This window comes from Lissotriton helveticus, chromosome 4_1 (assembly GCF_964261635.1).
Source record: "Lissotriton helveticus chromosome 4_1, aLisHel1.1, whole genome shotgun sequence".
NCBI lineage: Eukaryota > Metazoa > Chordata > Amphibia > Caudata > Salamandridae > Lissotriton > Lissotriton helveticus.
In genome coordinates this window covers 1923717842-1923735801 of record NC_136063.1, presented here as the reverse complement: position 1 = coordinate 1923735801, position 17960 = coordinate 1923717842, and the positions used below count along the sequence as shown (strand labels likewise).

At 47.8% G+C, this 17960-nt stretch overlaps 1 protein-coding gene across 12 annotated transcripts in view; it reads left to right on the top strand.

Annotated features, from left to right (window-relative positions):
* Positions 1-17960, top strand: part of MAP7D3 (MAP7 domain containing 3) — a 1012878-nt gene that overhangs the window by 993008 nt on the left and 1910 nt on the right. The gene's annotated exons all lie outside the window — the stretch shown is intronic.

Here is a 17960-nt window from a genome sequence, read left to right as displayed (position 1 = left end):
CAGAGTGCCCAAGAAGATCAGGAGCGACTGGGCCCAAGTCATTGTTGTGGCTCCGGAATGGGCACGGAGAGTCTGGTATTCCATACTTCTCCAACTGAGCATCGATCCTCAGATTAGGTTGCCCCTTCGGCAGGATCTTCTGTTGCAGCAGCAGGGGAGGGTCCTCCACCCAAACCTGTTAACAAGTGTTCTTGCATGGAGATTAAGTGGCGGCAGTTGACAGCATTCAACCTTCCTCCCGAAGTTTGTAATGTTATTTTGGCAGGCAAGCATCACTCTACCAAGACTGTGTACACCTGCTGGTGGCACAAATTTGTGAAATATCGTACAGAAATACCTTGATCCTCTTTCTGCTTCCCTCTTTCAAGTCCTTTTTATGTTGACCCTTGCCTAGAAGGGCTCTGCTTTTGGCACTCTCAAATGGTACCTTTAGTCCCTGTCTGCCTTCTTGAGGGTGCCACACCAACCTCTTTATTTAAATTCGCTATGGTAAATAGATTTCTTAAGGAGCTTGTTCATATGTTTCCACATGTCCCTTTCATCATGCCTCAGTGGGACCTTAATTTGGTTCTCACCCTCATGTGTACTCCGTTCAGATCTCTGCACAACAGCCCCACCTGGCTGCTTACCGTTAAAATGCCTTTTTAATCACAATTAGTTCTGTCATGAGGGTTTAGTGAATTGCTGGCTCTCTCATCTAAGCCTCCTTTCTTGACTGTAGGAATACCACCTCTCTATATAGTGCACCATAAAGGGGTTCGCTGTGTAGATAGGTCTAGGAAACCCTTATTGATTTTTAGAGGTAAAAGTAGATTAAAATAACACTCTATTTTGTGGTAGTGTGGGCGAGCAGTTAGGCTTATCAAATGGTAGTGCTAAGTATTTGATGTACTCACAGAGGCAATAAATGACACACACACAATGAACGAAGTTGAGACTGAATTAGAAAAATAGTTTATATAAATATTTAGACAAAGATCTTTGGGTATAAGGTAATTACTTTTCGCAATATAGAAAAATCACAGTCCATGCAAGATTCACATTTGTGCGCAAATTACGCAAAATACATTCCCTATTAATTAAAAAGGCAATCGGAACATCAGTGCAATGCAGTTACTTTTGTGGTTCTTCTTTTGAAAATATGAAGGTTCAGGAGCCCAGGTCCAAAGTTCCAATGCTAAGTTCTCAGGAGCTTCCGGGATTTCACAAGAGCAAAGGGGACTTTTTAGCTGGTGTACTACGAAGAAAGGGGCCACCTGCAAAAGCAAAGAAGGACTTGTAGCAAGTATGTGAGCTCTCAAGGAAGAGTAGAGGTTGCAAGTGCTCTGGGGCCACTGGAGCACAGCTGGTTCGAAGATGCCCCTGTCGGGCAGTAAAGATGTGCAGCTGGGCAAAGGCGCACAAAGACACATCTTCGATAAGGGACTGGTACCTTGGAGCGACAAATGGAGCTGCCAGACCACTGCTGAGGTGGATTTCCAGAGCCTGATGTCCCTCGTCGGGTGCTGGCTCGCTGTAAAGTTGGAGTCCGCCAGCACTCTGTTTCGTAGGTTTTTGTAGCAAGGGCTCATTACCTTGAGTATGCCTTTTAGCTCAAGTGGGCCTCAAGACTTGCTGCAGATTCGGAGCTGACCCTCCAGTGCTAGTGTACCTCTGCCTGGCACTCGGAGACATCTGTCCGGCTGAGGAACTGGAAGACGCTGGACCCGACTTCACTGTTTTTGGTCCCTGCAGCTGTAGAGAGATAGCTCATCTATCTCAAGGGAGTTCCTTGGCGATTTGTGAAGGACTGATGATCGTCTGGGGTTTATGGAGGCCACACAGCGACGAAACGAGTTGGATGATGTTGATTGTCAAGTTCTGTGGAAGCAGGCAGGAGTTTGCACCCAAAGTCTACCGCAAGGACTGCAGTTCTCGGTCCAACAGCGTTTCTTCGTTTATCTTCTTGTGTCCGTGGATACTGCTTTCAGAGTCTGGGGATGCCTCGTAAATACTACATTTAGGGGGGTTTTCAAGGAAGTAACAAGTGGTTGTCTATGTGCCCCTTTCCTAGGGTGTCTATAACCGCTAGTATGTCCACTGCTTACTTCGTGAGGGCAGAACCCAGTCTGGTGGTGACAGGCTGGCTTAGGCCAGTCGGTGACCACATTAAGGGTTGATAGGTTTCAGGGAAACTCTCTAAGGGGTCCTCTCTGTGCAGTTAATAAATCTGACACTGGAATCAGTACCAGAATCATGTTTCGTACCAAATACCCCATAACACATTAAAAGTATCATGGAGCTGGGGAACTTGTAATGATGAGTGTCCAGCCCATGTACTCCCTGTGGTATCTCTGTTGACTTACAATATCCAAGAATCAACATGGATATTGCAGGGGCATATCTGCTCATCTAGATATACCCTCACAGGAGATATAGTGCACCTTCCCTTAGGAATAGATGGCCTGCTATTGGGGTGTCTTACCTATGTTCCATGTAGTGTCAGCGAGCATGGCAAACAGGAATGTGCGCCATTCAGTTTTTTTTCTGCACCAAGCGACCCAGTCTGCAATGTCAGTGTGTATGTCTTTGATGAGGGGACCCTAGGGTAGCACAATTGATGCTGCTACCCTTGAGGTCCCTCTTCAGTGACAATGCCTTGGGTACCAGGGTACCATTTACTAGGGACTTGCAAGTGGTACTGAAGATTTTTTAAATTTTTTATTTATAAAGCTTTTATTTGTTCAAAAAACAAAGATTACAGTGCGGTTTAATACGTACATATTACAGTTTCATACTCCATATAGGGCACATCATTTGTAAAGTACAATTTCTGGAGTAGTATAATTGAGAATGAAACAAAGAGAAAAAGGAAAACAAAGAAAGGTTACAATAACTAACCCCAACTTAGCTGGGAGAAAGCAGCGCAGTATGGACAACACCAATAATTTCAAGCTAGATATTATGACGTGCAACTTGATGACTGCCGTGTAGGTAGCACAGAAGGAGAACAATGAATAACTGTACAGTATTCTTGCAACATAAATTACTTATCTGAATGACCATAATACTGGCCCAACCACCCTCCATACAGGACGATGCATGCTGAGTGATCCAATATCCCTCTAGGGCTCTGTTGCATTGACATTCAGCTGGGCCTGAGCACAAGCCCAATTTGGAAGGGACCCCAGTTATCACGAGGTCTAGAGGCCGCTGGCATCAGCTCCCAGAATGTATCCAGCTGCTCTTGACAGTGTGTGACATCTATCCAAGATTTAACTTTCAGTCCCCCCACTCTCCCACATGCCCTGGCTATCCGTCTCTTCGCCAGCTGAAGCAGCTTCGCCAGTAGGTGTCTAGATTCCTCAGGAATATCTTTTGTGTACCCTCGTATGCCCGTTAGAGGCGAAGGTTCCAATATAGTATCCAGTATCTCCTTCACTAGGGTAAATAATTCTACCCAATATTGTGCTATCTTGGGACAATGCCAGGCAAAGTGTAAGAAGGACGCTAGAGGGGAATTGCATCTCCAGCAATTAGCATCTTCACAGTGGCCCATGCGGAAGAGCTGCTCTGGCATTCTGTAGTATCTATGCAAGAATTTAAAGTAAATTAAGCGATGCTTATAGTTCGGGGATAAAATCTCTAGCTGGCCACAACAGAATTTCCATTGTTCCTCCATTAACAGCGAAGGTCATTCTTCAATCCAGCCCTCAACAAACTTATGTCTGGCAATTGGAAAAGAGACCTGCATAGAATTGTATAGGCTTATTATGAGCTTACGCTGGGAAGTGCTGATTAATACAAGTTCCAATCCTGGCAGTGTAGGCGGGGGAGCAGCGAAGGAGCCATGCAGATTGCGACAGTTGGCTCTGTATCTATAATATAAAAGCATATCTGAGAAGTATGATCTATCAGCACACTGCATCATTGGGGGGAAATGAACTTATCCCGTGGGTACAGATCGGAAAAAGTCCTCCATCCCAGCTTTTCGGCCCTAGCTACCTCATCCCTATCCGTCAGCACAGGAATCTGAGGGTTGAACCCCAAGGGGGCTGAGGGTGTGAATAACAGATCAAGACCCATCCCAGGCCAATCTGAGCATTTCTGTTGTATTGATTTCATTCCTAGGTCTTTTGAATTTGGAGACCACCGCAACTTTTAGTGGAATAGGCGCAGATCTGTCCACCTCTATTGCTACATGCTATTGAAATGGGGTAGGAAAACTCAGTGATGCAAGAACTGAGCGTGCACACAGTAGGTGTACAAAGGGATGTCTGGTGCACCCAGCCCTCCCAGACTCAAGGGCAAAGTGAGGAGTTCCCAGGCTATGCGCGCCTGCTTCCCAGCCCACACCAGTTGTATGATCATGGATCTGAGCTTTTGTAGAAATGTGTGAGTAAGGATAATCAGGGGGTTTACAAAGAGGCACAAGAACCTAGGCAGCACAATCATCTTGGCAATGGCGTTTCATCCTGCCAAGGAAAGGGGTAAGCGGGACCAGGTATCTATTTTCCCTTCCAACCAGCTCACCACTAGCCCATAGTTAATCTCCCATAGCTCCTGCATGTCCCGGCCCAGCCAGACCCAGAGATATTTGACCGGGCCCTCCACCCATTTGAGAGGATAGTCAAGTGAGAAAAGGGATACACAGTCCGTCAAAGGGAAGATTGTAGATTTGGACCAATTTATTTGGATTCCAGCCAGCCCGCCGAATCTGGTCATTTCACGGAGCAGGGGGCTATATTGGCTGAAGTATCTATAGTGTAGAGCATGATGTCATCTGCGTAGAGCGAGATCGTTAGGCCCCTAGTAGTAAATCCCACCCCTCTATTTGCATGGTGTTGTCGGCTATGAGCAGCTAAGGGCTCCATGGCAACAGCAAATAATAAAGGGAATAAGGGACACCCCTGTCTAGTGCCTCTGGTTATGGGGAAGCTTTCTGAAAGAAGAGGTAGGGCCACTCAAGGGTGTCCAATGCTTTGGTTGCGCAGCTGCTGCCGGAGTCTGGAGGTTTAAGTAGTGGAGTAGGGCGAAAAAGGTTCTCAAATTGTGAGCTGTCAACCTTCCCTGTATGAACACCGACTGATCAGGCCTTGCAATCAAGGGGTTGTAGTCTCAGCGATTAGTTTCGCCAAAATGTTACTGTCTACATTAATGAGGGATAATGGGTGATAAGAGTCCTGACTTGTGGGGTCTTTGGCTTTGGAAACGTCAAAATTACAGCTTCCCTCATAGAGGATGGGAGGTAACCCTTTCCTGATATACTTCTAATAATTGTGGGGCTAACAAGGCACCATAAGCTTTATAGAAGGAGGTGGACAGACCATCCAAACCAGGGGCTTTGTCGTTTGGGAGGCTGTTGATTACTTGTATTATATCCTCTACTGTGTAAGGTTCATCGAGATAATCTGTGTGCTTTGCCTAACCACAGCAACTCAATGTGTGCAGCTCACCTTGTACGTTAGAGATTGTAGCAGTATATAGGCTAGTATAGAAATCTGACAAATGATCCAATATTAGTTGTGATCCTCTGATAGATTCCCCTTTTACATCTTTAAGTTCAGTAATTATATTGGAGTTTCTCGAGGGCGGAGCATGCTTGCTAACATTCTGCCAGGTCTATCCCTCTCCCCATATCTCCTAGCAGTGCTGTATTTCCCCAGAAACTTTATCTCCCGATTGGCCACTTCTGTATATTCAGAGAGCAGTTCTCTGAGTGATGCAAGGTGTGCCCTCTCCTCTGTCTTGAAAACATTATCCTCTATGTCTTTGATTTGTGACTCTAGAGTCTGGCGTCTTTGTCTGATCGACTTCAGAATTCCCGTTTGCTTGGCAATGAAACAACCCCTGATAACCACTTTAACCGCATGCGTGCGGGCGGAATTCCGCTCGTACGCAGAGATTTTTAAAAGCGCACTTTACGTGACGAGCTGGGATCGTCATCAGCGTGCGAGGAGGCTACCTCATGACGAGCCCAGCTCGTCATCAGCGTGGAAGGGGTTAAGAGCCTCCCACAGTGTCCCTGCAGATTCGACCGAGCTCTTATTTTCAGCGAAATAGTAATTAATATCTTTCCTGATTTCCTCACGAATGCTTGATCTAATAGGTCCATTGCAGGGAGCCTCCAAGTGAAGGGGTGTCAGATCAGTGCAGGGATCTGTAGGTTCAGTAAACATGGGGCATGATCATATAGAGTTCTGGGCATAAGAGATACATCTGAAGTCCATGTCCCGAGATACAACCCAGAAATCCAGTCTGTGATGTGAGTAGATCCATGAACCCATCACTCTGTCTGGGTTGCAGACTCTCCACACGTCCACTAAGTCATTTGCTTGGATTAATAAGTTGCGATCTTCTCCAGCCCTTGGCTGGAGACTACGTGACGCACCCTTCCTATCCAAGGAGTCGTTCCGTATCGCATTTCATTCCCCACCCCAGATGATAGTGTCACAGCCCAAACTTGCTATGCTTGCCCAGAGCCCACGGAAGAACTCTGTGTCATCGGAGTTGGGGCCATACTTAGCAGCCAACACCACATCAGATCCACAGATAGAGCCTTTAAGTATAATAAATCTCCCCTCAGTGTGTGTGTGTGGTTTTCCATTCTAGCCCCCTCCATAACAATATGGCCACCCTGCGTGAATAGTTAGAATATCCAGTGGAGTACACCTCCCCCACTAGTAATTCTAGCACAACTTGGTGTTGGATGCATTAGGTAAGTGGGTTTCCTGCAAGAAGCAGCAACATATCTTGTGCCTGATCAAGTATGCATGAGTTAGTCTGGCTTTTCTATGGTCATTCAGACCTCTAATATTCCACGTTAAAAAATTCAACTTCGTCATCCTGTACTAGTGTAGCATGTCCTACCTGCTGAATGGATCCTTAGTGTGAGATATTTGGGCGCTCTTATGATAAGAGATTAGCGTGGGCCTGGTCCTATCTCGCCTATACCCGGCTCGGCGATTTCATAACCGTTGAAGTGGCTTGTTCAAGCCGTGCCGTACGGCGTTCGTCAATGTGGCAAAGCATAGCTGCACTGTGTCCCCAACTTTATCCCTCCAACCCACACCAACCCCCCAATTAGGTTGAGCTAAAACATCCCCTCCCTCCCAAACTTCAAAACAACCCTCCGATAAGAACACGAGGGAACAATTGTGGGTAAACTCCCTAGGGGTGAGAAATCTCCGGCGTAGACCCTGGTCAGAAACCAGGTGGCTCAGCATATTATAGCGAGGAATTTTAAGTATAGTCATAACAGCTATATAAGAGTAAAACGGTTAAATAGTGAAGGGCGCAGTTTACAACATTTTTTCACTGTACCCCTCCAATTTCTTACCACCAAGTGTAAGAGTCCAAACCATATCAAACATCTAACAGATCAGTCATTGTCACTGAGTGTCCCTTCAGTGTGTCCTGGGCCTTTTGTCAGACGTTTACTTCCAGCTGTTTGTATGGCATATTTAAGGGCAGACTTGGCGTCTCGCAAAGAGGTGGTGGCTGCCTTCGTGGGTGATTTTAAGCTTCGCCGGGTACAGCAGAGTATAGGAAATACCCGCCTGCCGAAGAATGCGCTTCACAGGGACGAATACCCTTCTGGCAGACTAGACTACCGGGGTGAAGTCATGAGAAAAGATTTGGTTGCCCTGATGCGTAATCTGGCCTAATTCTCTTGCCGCTTGGAGAATGTTGTCTCAATCCCTGTAGTTCAATAGGCGGGCCAAGATAAGTTGCGGAGTTCTGCCCATGGGGGGGGGGCTTAGGGCTGGGGATCTAAGAGCACTCTCTATATTAAACATATTGGAAAGTGATGAGCCGAAGATGTCCCTCAAGAGTTTCAACAAAACCTTCCACCCTACCTATGGCCGTGGTTTCTGGCACTCCGGTAATACGAATGTTATTACGGTGGGACCTGGCTTCCAGGTCTTATTTTTTGGCTTTGATAACTTCCAAAACGTTTTCCATGTTTAAAAGTTGCTCTCTGATTCTTTATGGAACTCATGTGCATCGGAAACTCGGTTCTCCAATTTATCAATCCTTACTTCATGCGTGTCCACTTGTTTTTTAACCTGGTCAACCTATCCGTGGGTTTTTAGACTTGATCTAACTTCGAGCAGGATGGCTCTCAGGTCATCATTCCCTTCCACTGCTCCATCCCTGTGCTCCATTTCAGGATCAGTTTCCAACTTCGCATGTCTGGTTGTCCATTTATTTTCAAAGGGCAGTTTGGTTTGTTTGTGTCTGTCTTACCCATTTTCTGGTTTACACAATCCCCAGAAGAACTAACACCTTGTGCTGATAAGCGCGTGAGCTCAAAATGACCCCCTGTATGAATCAGGGCGAACATGATGTCAAAAGGCCCACCGTGGATTGCCTCCCAGGCTGCTGCAACAATTTACGGCACACTCAGTGTTGTACATGGAAATACACCAGGCTGTCGTTTGTATAGGACACTGGGCATCCGAGTGGTGGCCCCCGAAGTGCCACCCCGCAGACAGGGACCACAGCCGAATAACCAACCGCTCCAGGGGGGCCCAAGCAGGTATAGGCGGCGTTTGCTCAGTCACATTCCCATGGAGCCAACTGAGATACACTGTGAGGGAGGGTGGGTGTGCCCCAGTGAATAATCTGCAAAAACTTGCCAGGGTAGCTCCCAGCGCTTCTTGAGCACCCTCCTAGCCTGTACAGTGGCAAAATGGCTCCTGATCTCATGTATGTCACCCTGGGCGCCACCGGGCTTCAAATGCGTATACTTTATTTTTAGGCTCCAGCGCATTTGACGTGCCCCAGCACCCAGGCTTCTCACAAATCCAATATTAGCCCCCACCCATGCCACCGCAGCCCAGCTTCTTCAGATCTGTCCTCTTCCAGCCGCCTCCATGTACAATCCACCCCCGGCTGGGCCAATGCACTTGTTTCCCCCAGTGACTCAGTGGGAGTCTCAAATCCACTGAAATTTCTAGTGTGGCCTACAGGGGCCCGGCAGCGCACGCTAGGCCAGCGGCCCGATCCGGCTGGAAATATCCCCTCAGATCAACATTCAGGCCGGGGGGTAAGTCGCATCCACGAGCCCCAGCACCAAACTGGTAGCGAGTCCCCCACACAGCGGCGACCGCCTGCCCCTCCGCACCTGGACCCCTCTGCTCCTCCTGCCACTGGGGAACTGGGCGGAGCGGTGTTTGCTGATCCCGAGACCAGTCTGCTTCCTCTGCAGTCGGGGCTCGGCAGGACCACTGTTCCGGCGCCACCGGATGAGCTCCGGAGCCACGTGTCGAAGCACACGCCGATTCACTTCTAGCACCCGGCCTTCGCTCTCCTCCGCAGTCGTCACCAGGTCAGACCTGCAGCGATCTGATAATCGAGCGTGCAGCTCTAGAAGAGGACTTAATCTGCGCCCATGGCAATAAGCTAATTACTTTTCACCAATTATCTCATGTATTCTACCTCCAATGTGCGGATTTTAGGTGGATGGTGACTCAGCCAGAGGAGCCACCTTAGAGAGCAGCCATTTCGCAGACCGGCTAGACCACGCCCTCAAGTGGTACTGAAGTTGTTCCAGTTAAGAAACAAAAGGTACAGTTTAGCGAAAGAGCTCTGGCACAGAGGACCCGGTTGTCAGGGACCCAGTGCTCTTCCAGTCGAAGTGGCATCATTTTCCAGGCAAAAAGTGGGGGCTAACCATGTCCAAAAGAGGCACTTTCCTACACTGACCATCTTCCTTGATAAGTTGGTGCTGCACACTAGGGCCTCTTTCTTGTCGAATGTGGTAGCACCTTTCCACGTGGGGCAGTCAGTCACCTTGCCCACTTTATACACTTCTCCGCACCCCTCTAAAGAATAAGAGCGACTCCACTGTATGGACCGAAAAACAGCGTTGCTCTTCTACTTTGACTGCACAAATGAGTTCTAGTTGGATGAGCAACTCTTCGCGTGATACATGGAAGTGACGACGGGGCATGCTGAGCAGAAAAGGACGATCTCTCGTTGGGTCTTCCTTTGCATTTAAAATCTGCTAGGCTTTGGCCAAAAAGCAGCCTCCTGAAGACGTATAAGCTCATTCTATCAGAGCTAAGGCTGCCATCACAGCATTGCAATGAGGAGTTCCAGTCCAATACATTTGTCAGGCAGCATAGTGGGCATCACTGCACACGCTCGCCAAGCACTACGGCCTGGACAGTCAAGTCCGCAGGGACAGCCTTTTTGGCCGCTCTGTCCTGCATGACCTCCTGGTCTAAACTTGTCCGCAGTCCGTCTTCCAGGGAGTGTATTGCTTGGGTATCTTTTCAAAGATAAGGACTCTGCAGCTAGATGTCTCTATCAGATGGACAAGGTACTTACTTTCGGTAAGACCTTTTCTGGTAGAAACATGATTCCTTAAAGACCCCACACATCTTCCCGGCACTGTGTACAGGTTTTTAGGAACAGGGCTGTTCCCGTTCAGGGCCCTACTTGTTCAAAACACACCAAAGTCAGCCCACTTCATGGCTCGGCACTTCTGCCATGGAAAGTTGCGAAAGTAACTGACGTCAGCACACTGAGGTGGTGCCTATATAGGTGACTCGGACATCACTATGGCAAAGACGTCACGCTTAGCTGACCGAAGCATAAGGGTGTTGCTCGGCGAAAACTCTTCCATATCCAGTGTGACACCTGTGAGCTTCAAAGGTAAGGCAATCTGCTGCTAGATCCCTTATCTCCCAAATGAAGCATTACCGAAAGTAAGTAACATGTTTGATAGGCTGGCGGAGATTAGGCAATGTCAGAACACAGGGATAGGGTTTTAAAGAGTAGAGGTTGTGCTCAATGAAATGCTGTATTATCTGATTGCAAAATTGCAATAAGAAGTATTCAGGCAGGCAGGCATGAGACTGAGAGAAGGGTATACTCAGAACTAGAATGTATGCAGAGGATGAAAGGTAAGAAGACTGGTCACCCTAAAGAAAAGGTACGTCGAGATCAGTTTTTCATGCAGGGTTTTGGGAATATAGCGAGAGAAGGCTTTCTGAGATAGCAAGCAATTGAAGAATGTCAGTTGTAGAAAAAAACATTATGCATAGTGCATCAAATCCAAGACCAATTTAGAAAAATAACACAGATCTTTATGTAGTTTTAGACACCAAGATCATCTGAATCAGGTAAGTACTTTCAGTTATGTATTTTACAAAACACCAGTAAAATACACGAGTAACGTTTTTTGAGGTATGAGCCTTGAATGCAGGAATGATATCCTATAGGAGGAAAGAAATATACTGCAAACATACACTTGTAGTCGAAGTTCAGAGGTGCCTTTTGGGACTTGAGGTGCTGGGGGGCCAAGGTCCAAAGAACCACCACCAGCTTTAGTTTACCTCCCTTGGCGTGTCTGGGTGCAAAGGTGCTGGTTAGTAGTCTCGAATGCTACACCTTTGAAAGCAATGCGCCCCTGAAAAGAAAGGGAGCAAGGAGGGACTTGGGGACAAGTCAAGCAGAACCCAAAGGGGGGCTCGGTTTGAGGGTCTCTTGAGTAACGGGGCGCAGTTGGTTATTATGAGCCCAGGCTAGGGGGCTACGGTGCAGAGGTGTTTGGCTGGATGGACACTTGCGTTGGAGGCTCCCACAGTTCTCAGTCGGTTTCTGCAAAGGTTCGAAATACAAGACGGCAGGGCTACTCTTGGTGTGGATGTCATCATTCTCGAAGTCCAAATCATGCAAATTGGTTTTCTTCAGTGGTGGTGTCTTGACTGGACACAAACAAGCCTTGGCTGTTGCTGGTACTCCAGTACCCCAGGGTATTGGTGCAGGGGGGCTCCTGGAGAGTCTAGCTTCTTGAAACTCGGCGAAGAGATGGGGTTGACGTTCTAGAGCCACTAAGACTTCCTTCTGACATGCTGCTTCCTCAATGGACCCGATGGGTAACAACACTGCGTACCAGACAGATACGGTCTGTGCATCCATGCAGAGGAGTGACTCCTACACTCAAAGAAAGAAGCTAGCTGGTTGGTGGCATGCTGGGCAGCCGTCCAAGTGTTAGGAAGGATGCACAGCTTTTAGACGAGTCAAGTCTTTGTAATTGTCAAGGTACCAGCAGACAGGCAGGGTGTGGCGCCAAGTTCAGTGCAGATCCTCTGTTCTTGCAGTGACGTCTCTTATTTGTCCTCCATCTGTTCCCAAGTAATCGAATTTGTCATTCTGGTGTCCGGGAGTCCCCTGAATGCTCAATTTAGGGGTGCCTAAAGGAATATATGGTGGTAGCCAATGGGCTACTTACCACTGGGGTGTCTACGCCCCCTATATGACCTATTCCTGTGGGGAGTGGGCATAACACTGAGCCAGAATTCTCTATTTTCACCAAAACCAAGATGGTGAAACCCGCCATAGCTGTCCACTTCAGGTAGCCCACCTTAGGATGTGACTATCCTGTAAGTGGAACACGCCTCCTGAATTTCTGATTTCACGCCTACTCTGATGCCAAAAGAGCCTCAGCGCATGGGGTGGTATTTCCCAGGTCTGGGGGGAGCCGTGGTCACATATCAAAGGCAGCAGAGGCTTTGTAGCCTCTGGTCTTGAAATGCTAAATTCACTAGCCATCCTACTGGAGGAGTTGTGATGACTTTCCTCCTGCCAGTCATTGCCCCTGGCCTCTGAGACCACTGGCTTTCACCTGCAGTGGTTCAGAAACTCATCTGTGGTTGGGCGATACCATTCGCCAGCACACTAAGAGACTATAAAGGATACAGGGGACACCTCTAAGGTTCCTTCTGGGTGCATGATACTGGCATCAATAACTGATTTATTAAGACAAAATGGTTGATAGCAAACATCAGTATTTTAAGTGAAGCCATTGTAGGAGCCTTGCTCAGTAGGTAGTGTCCACCTATGCCGAGGCACTGTGCACTAAGTCCAGGCAGCCGTTAGTGATAGTGTTTAGGTCCCTGAAAACCAGAGCCCTCAAGGGGTAGCTGTGGAGAGCTGCTAAGGGTTTTTCAGGAGGGGTGTAAAGCAAATACATATTCCCACTATACTCAGTCAGTGAGCTTTTCACACAAGAAGTCTCCCCCCGCCCCAGCCCTCCCCGAATCTCTCCATCCATGTAATGAAGCCCTTATGGACATCCAACTTAGTGTTTGATCCAAGCCCTGCACAGGGGCCCCCGTGCATAGGCTAATTACCATCTGCTACCGCCCACTCCTGTGTCCACAGCTTCCTTATGCAGCACCCCCACCTGGATAGCTTGGTGGTCCAAGCCTCCACCTTCAGAGTCAACCCTGGCATGTTCCCAACCACTACACTAGATGGAGAATCCAAAAGGCTGGGCATTTTTCGGACGAGGATGTTCTCTCATGCCAGCCTAGCACTGTGGTCTGTGAACACCTCTTGCCTTTTGGGCCGATAAACCCCCACAGTTAGTGATTCGGTTGCGCAAGTGCTGCTTATGCTCTTGCAGGAGGCCAGAGTCATACTGCCACAGGTTATTGCATATGACAGAGACGCAGGTAAGTTTACTATTCACTCCGGACAGGACATGACCCACTTGCGAGGCAAATCGATTGCATTGTCGGTGGCACTCAGGCGCTGCAGAACTACTGGCTTTTGGGGGGATGCCAAACCTTCCCTTATGGAAATGCCCTGTGATATCTCCTGCCTCTAGGGCAAAAGACAGTCTCTGCTCTAGCTCGCTTTAAGAACAGCCGGGCTACTGACAAGTCCTGGGACCTCTCTATGACCCCCCACCAATCCCAATCTGCTTTTCACCCTTTCCGTGGCTATGGTAGTTGCTAGCAACCCCGGACACACTTCCCACAGACAACATGGGACAACCAGCTAGAGAACAACCCAGTCTGCCGCCACCCCTGGCAGCCACAGCCTTCATGCCCCTTTAATTTACCCTCATTCCATGACGAGCACCCAGTAGGAGGAAGGATCTGCCATCACCTGCCCCACTAGCAGTCCATAGCAAAGTGTGTACTCCAGATTATTTAGCGGGGTTGCTCCGTCCCCTTTTAGAAACCCCGCTGCCCATGCCACCTTCTCACAAGCAGCTGAAGGACAGCCTCTTCTTGCTCCATCAGGAAGTACAGGATCTTTTGGCCACAAGAGCAGTCAAGAGGGTGCTGGCATCAGAAATAGGTTGTGGTTGCTATTACCGCTAGTTTCTGGTACCAAAAAGGAGGTAGGCCTCTGCCCTATTCTAGACCTGCACCCTCACAACTTCTTCCTTAAAAGGGACAACATCAAGGTGCTCATATTCTGGCTTCCTTTGACCATGGAGACTGGATGCTAGCCTTGGACTTACAGGATGCCTACTTTCATATCCCTGTGCTGCCTGCCTATAGGTGTTAACTGCTGTTCACGGTAGGCTACAAGCATTATCAGTTCGCTGTGTTTCCCTTTGCCCTTACCAGCGTCCCGCAGGTGGTTGCTACATATCTGCAGAGGTCAGACGTTCCAATATTCCCCTACCTCGACGACTCACTGTTGGAGGCGGACTCACTGCAGGCAGCCGTCTCCCACCTCCAGACTACGATGGACCACCTGCATTCGTTGGGGTTCACTATAAGCTTGCTAAAGTTACACCAGACTCCCTCCAAGACACTCCCTTTCATTGGAGCTGTTCTGAACACAGTGCAGTTTTGGGCCTGTCCTCTGGAACGGCAAGTCTAGGATATTCAAGCAATGAGTCTGATGTATAATCCTCTATCCTGGATTTTGATGAGAATGATTCTGGGGCTTTTGGGTTTCTTGAGTGCCTGCATCCTTCTGGCAGCGCATGCGTGTTGACATATGCAATCTCTGCAGTGTGACATGAAGTCCCAGCGGGCGCAGCATCAGTGGAATCTCTCTGAACCGGTCCAGATGGCGGAGGGAACTGCAAAAGACTAATAGTGGCTAACGAACTGCGATTGGATTTGCATCAGACATCTCTCCCTTCCTCAACTGCAGCGGTGTCACTCCTGGGCTGGGGCGGTTATACGGGAGAGGGGAAGATCAGAGAACCCTGGTTGCCGGCAGAGTCTGGGCTTTACATCAAACTGATGGAGAGCCGGACGATCCAACTGGCATTGAAAGCCTTTGTTCATGTGAAGACTAGTGCAGATTTTCACTGACAACCCCACCGACATGTGGTACTGCAACCAACATGGCGGGGTGTAGTCGTGGAGCCTGTGTCAAGAAACCCTGTATCACTGGAAATGGCTTGAGTGTCCGGGCATTTCCCTAGTACTCCAGGATCTGACAGGCTCTATCAACATACAGGGCAGACGAGCTCAGCTGTCGATGTCTAGCAGTTTACAAATGGCATCTCCATCCCGAGGTGGTGCAAGGTCTCTTTAGAGACTGGGGAGAACCTTGGTTAGATCTATTTGTGACCACTGAGTACACGCAATGTCGGCACTTCTGAATGCTGGAGTTTCTGTGGCGACTCTCTCGGAGATGCTTTTCGTCTCAAGTGGAGCTCCGGCGTCCTGTACGCCTTTCCGCCAATACCACTCCTGCCGAGTGATCTCAAGAAGATAAGGAATGAACGGGCCCAGCACTTTCTTGTTGCACCGGATTAGGCACAGAGAGTATGGTATCCGATTAGGTTGCCCCTTCGGCAGGACTCTACAATTACAGCAAAAGGGCAGGGTCCTGCACCCAAATCTGCGCACACTCCGCCTTTATGCTTGGAGATTGATCAGCGGCAGTTGATCGTTTTCGACCTTCCACCCAAATATTGTGATGTTATTCTGGCAGCCAGGCTTCCAGCAGCCAATACAGTATATGCTTGCCGCTGGGGAAAATTTGTGGCTTGATTTGCTTGCAAAAATATTGATCCCCTTTCCACACTCTTGTTCCAGGTTTTGTTGTTGGTTCTTTCCCTAGCCCAGCAAGGCTTTGCTTTGGGCACGGTAAAAGATTACCTTTTAGCCATTTCGGCTTTCTTGCGGTTGCCTAAGCAACCTTCTCTATTTAAGTCACCTGTTGTGACTTGTTTTTTAAAGGGACTTTAACACCTGTACCCTCCATGACCATTAATCATGCCCTAATGGGACCTCAATCAGGTACTGACCTTTCTGATGTGTGCACCCTTCGAGCCTCACACAACTGTCCCCTTTGTTTAGGCACCATCAAAACTGCTTTTTTGGTGACCTTAACATCGGCCAGGAGGGTCGGTGAGCTGCAAGCAATTTCGGTGCACCCTCCCTACAGGACATTCTACTCTGACACACTGGTATTGAGAACCCGCGCATCCTTTCTTCCAAAATTAGTAACACCATTTCATGTGGACCAAAATATCACTATGCCTGTCTTCATTGCCATGCCTCACCCTTCCAAAGAAGACCAACTCCACCGTCTGGACCTACAAAGAGAATTGTGGGCCTACATTGGTTATCCCAGACAGTTCAGGTTTGGCTATCAGCTGTTCATTGGGTACATCAGGGTGCAAAAAGTAAAGGCTGTGCAGAAATGAACTATCTCACAATGGAATCTGCATAGGCCAAAAAGCAACCCCCTGAGGGCTTGCTTGCTCATTCAACCAAAGTCAAGGCTGCGACCACTAAGTTAGCTCATGGAGTTCTGGTATTGGACATGAGACAGGCTGTAATGTGGGCGTCTCTGCACACATTTACTAAGCACTACTGCCTGGACAGTCAAGTCAGTCATGACGGTCACTTTGCCTGCTCTGTCCTGCAGGACTTCTTGGTCTAGTCTGTTCGCAGACCCACCTCCAGGGAGGCATTGCTTGGGTATCTTTTCTAAGGTAAGGTATCTGCGGCTAGAAGTCTCTTATCAGATGAACAAGGTACTTACCTTTAGTAGCGCCTTATCCGGTAGAGACTTTATCTTACCTCAGATTCCTTACTGACTCTCCCATCCACTCCATTTTGTGGCGGATTTGTCAGTGTCGGGTAAGAAACTGATGTCAGTAGGTTGGGGCTGCATCTATATAGGTACTGGGCATACCACTTCTGGTGTGGATGGCACAGATGCAGAGCTGAACAATACCTCCTACTGGCGCACAGAGATACTGCTCGAAACTTTCCCGGTCCATTCTGATGCCTGAGGAGAATTCTAAGGTAAGGAATCTATGGCTAGATAGCCTACCTGATAAGGCATTATCGAAGGTAAGTAATTTGTTCTTCACTGCTTGTGTTTCTCCCCATTCCTGTAATGCGCTCACCTTCATGTGCTACTACCAACCCCAAGCTTCACGTTCCTCGCTTCCGTTGGCTTCCCTGTCCACGCTTTCAGGCTTGGTTCCCTCACCCACAACCAATTACCTTTGCCAATGCTTGTTTTTATTTCACCTCTACATTTTTCTAAACTTTCCAGAAATCTCACGTAACATTAGTATTACCTATTGTCATTCCTAAAAGTATTTGCCATGTTATTTATTTTATAACATATGGGATTGTGCAATCCCTGTATATATTCCTTTGTCCACTCTCTTTATAATCTGCGACTTATTACGCACCCAATCGTCCATTATAAAGAGAAGAAGTCCGAACTCTACAATAATAATTTATTACAGTCGAGTTCTGACGTCAGTGCCTACTGCCAGCAGCCAAGGTGAAAGGCAGGTCAGGTCACGGAGCAGCTGTTTAAAGTACTGAAAATTAAATGTTGCTTTTCTTCTGCTCTAATTTTCTAGCTTACATTGAAATGCAGAAAGAACATGTTACATTTTTTACACTCCTTAGATAATTATAAAAAAGTTAGACTCTTTCTGCATGTTCAGACACATTCTGAGATACTGCAGCCATTTTTTTTTTCAAACTGACTTTTATTGAGCAGTTTTTAATATCTTTTTGCAACAAATATATAATGGCTTTTGCTGTGTGTTATGTTGCACTAGAGGTTCTATTTTTATTCTTTTTGTTTATAAATGTGTGCTCTCATATGAAAGAACTTCCCACCAAGGTTTTAAGTTGTTTGAGGGAAAGGTGATCGTGTGCCCTGTTGGGATAAAGTGCCCCGCCATACATTATAAGGATATTACAAGTCCTCTCGGAGTTCCATAA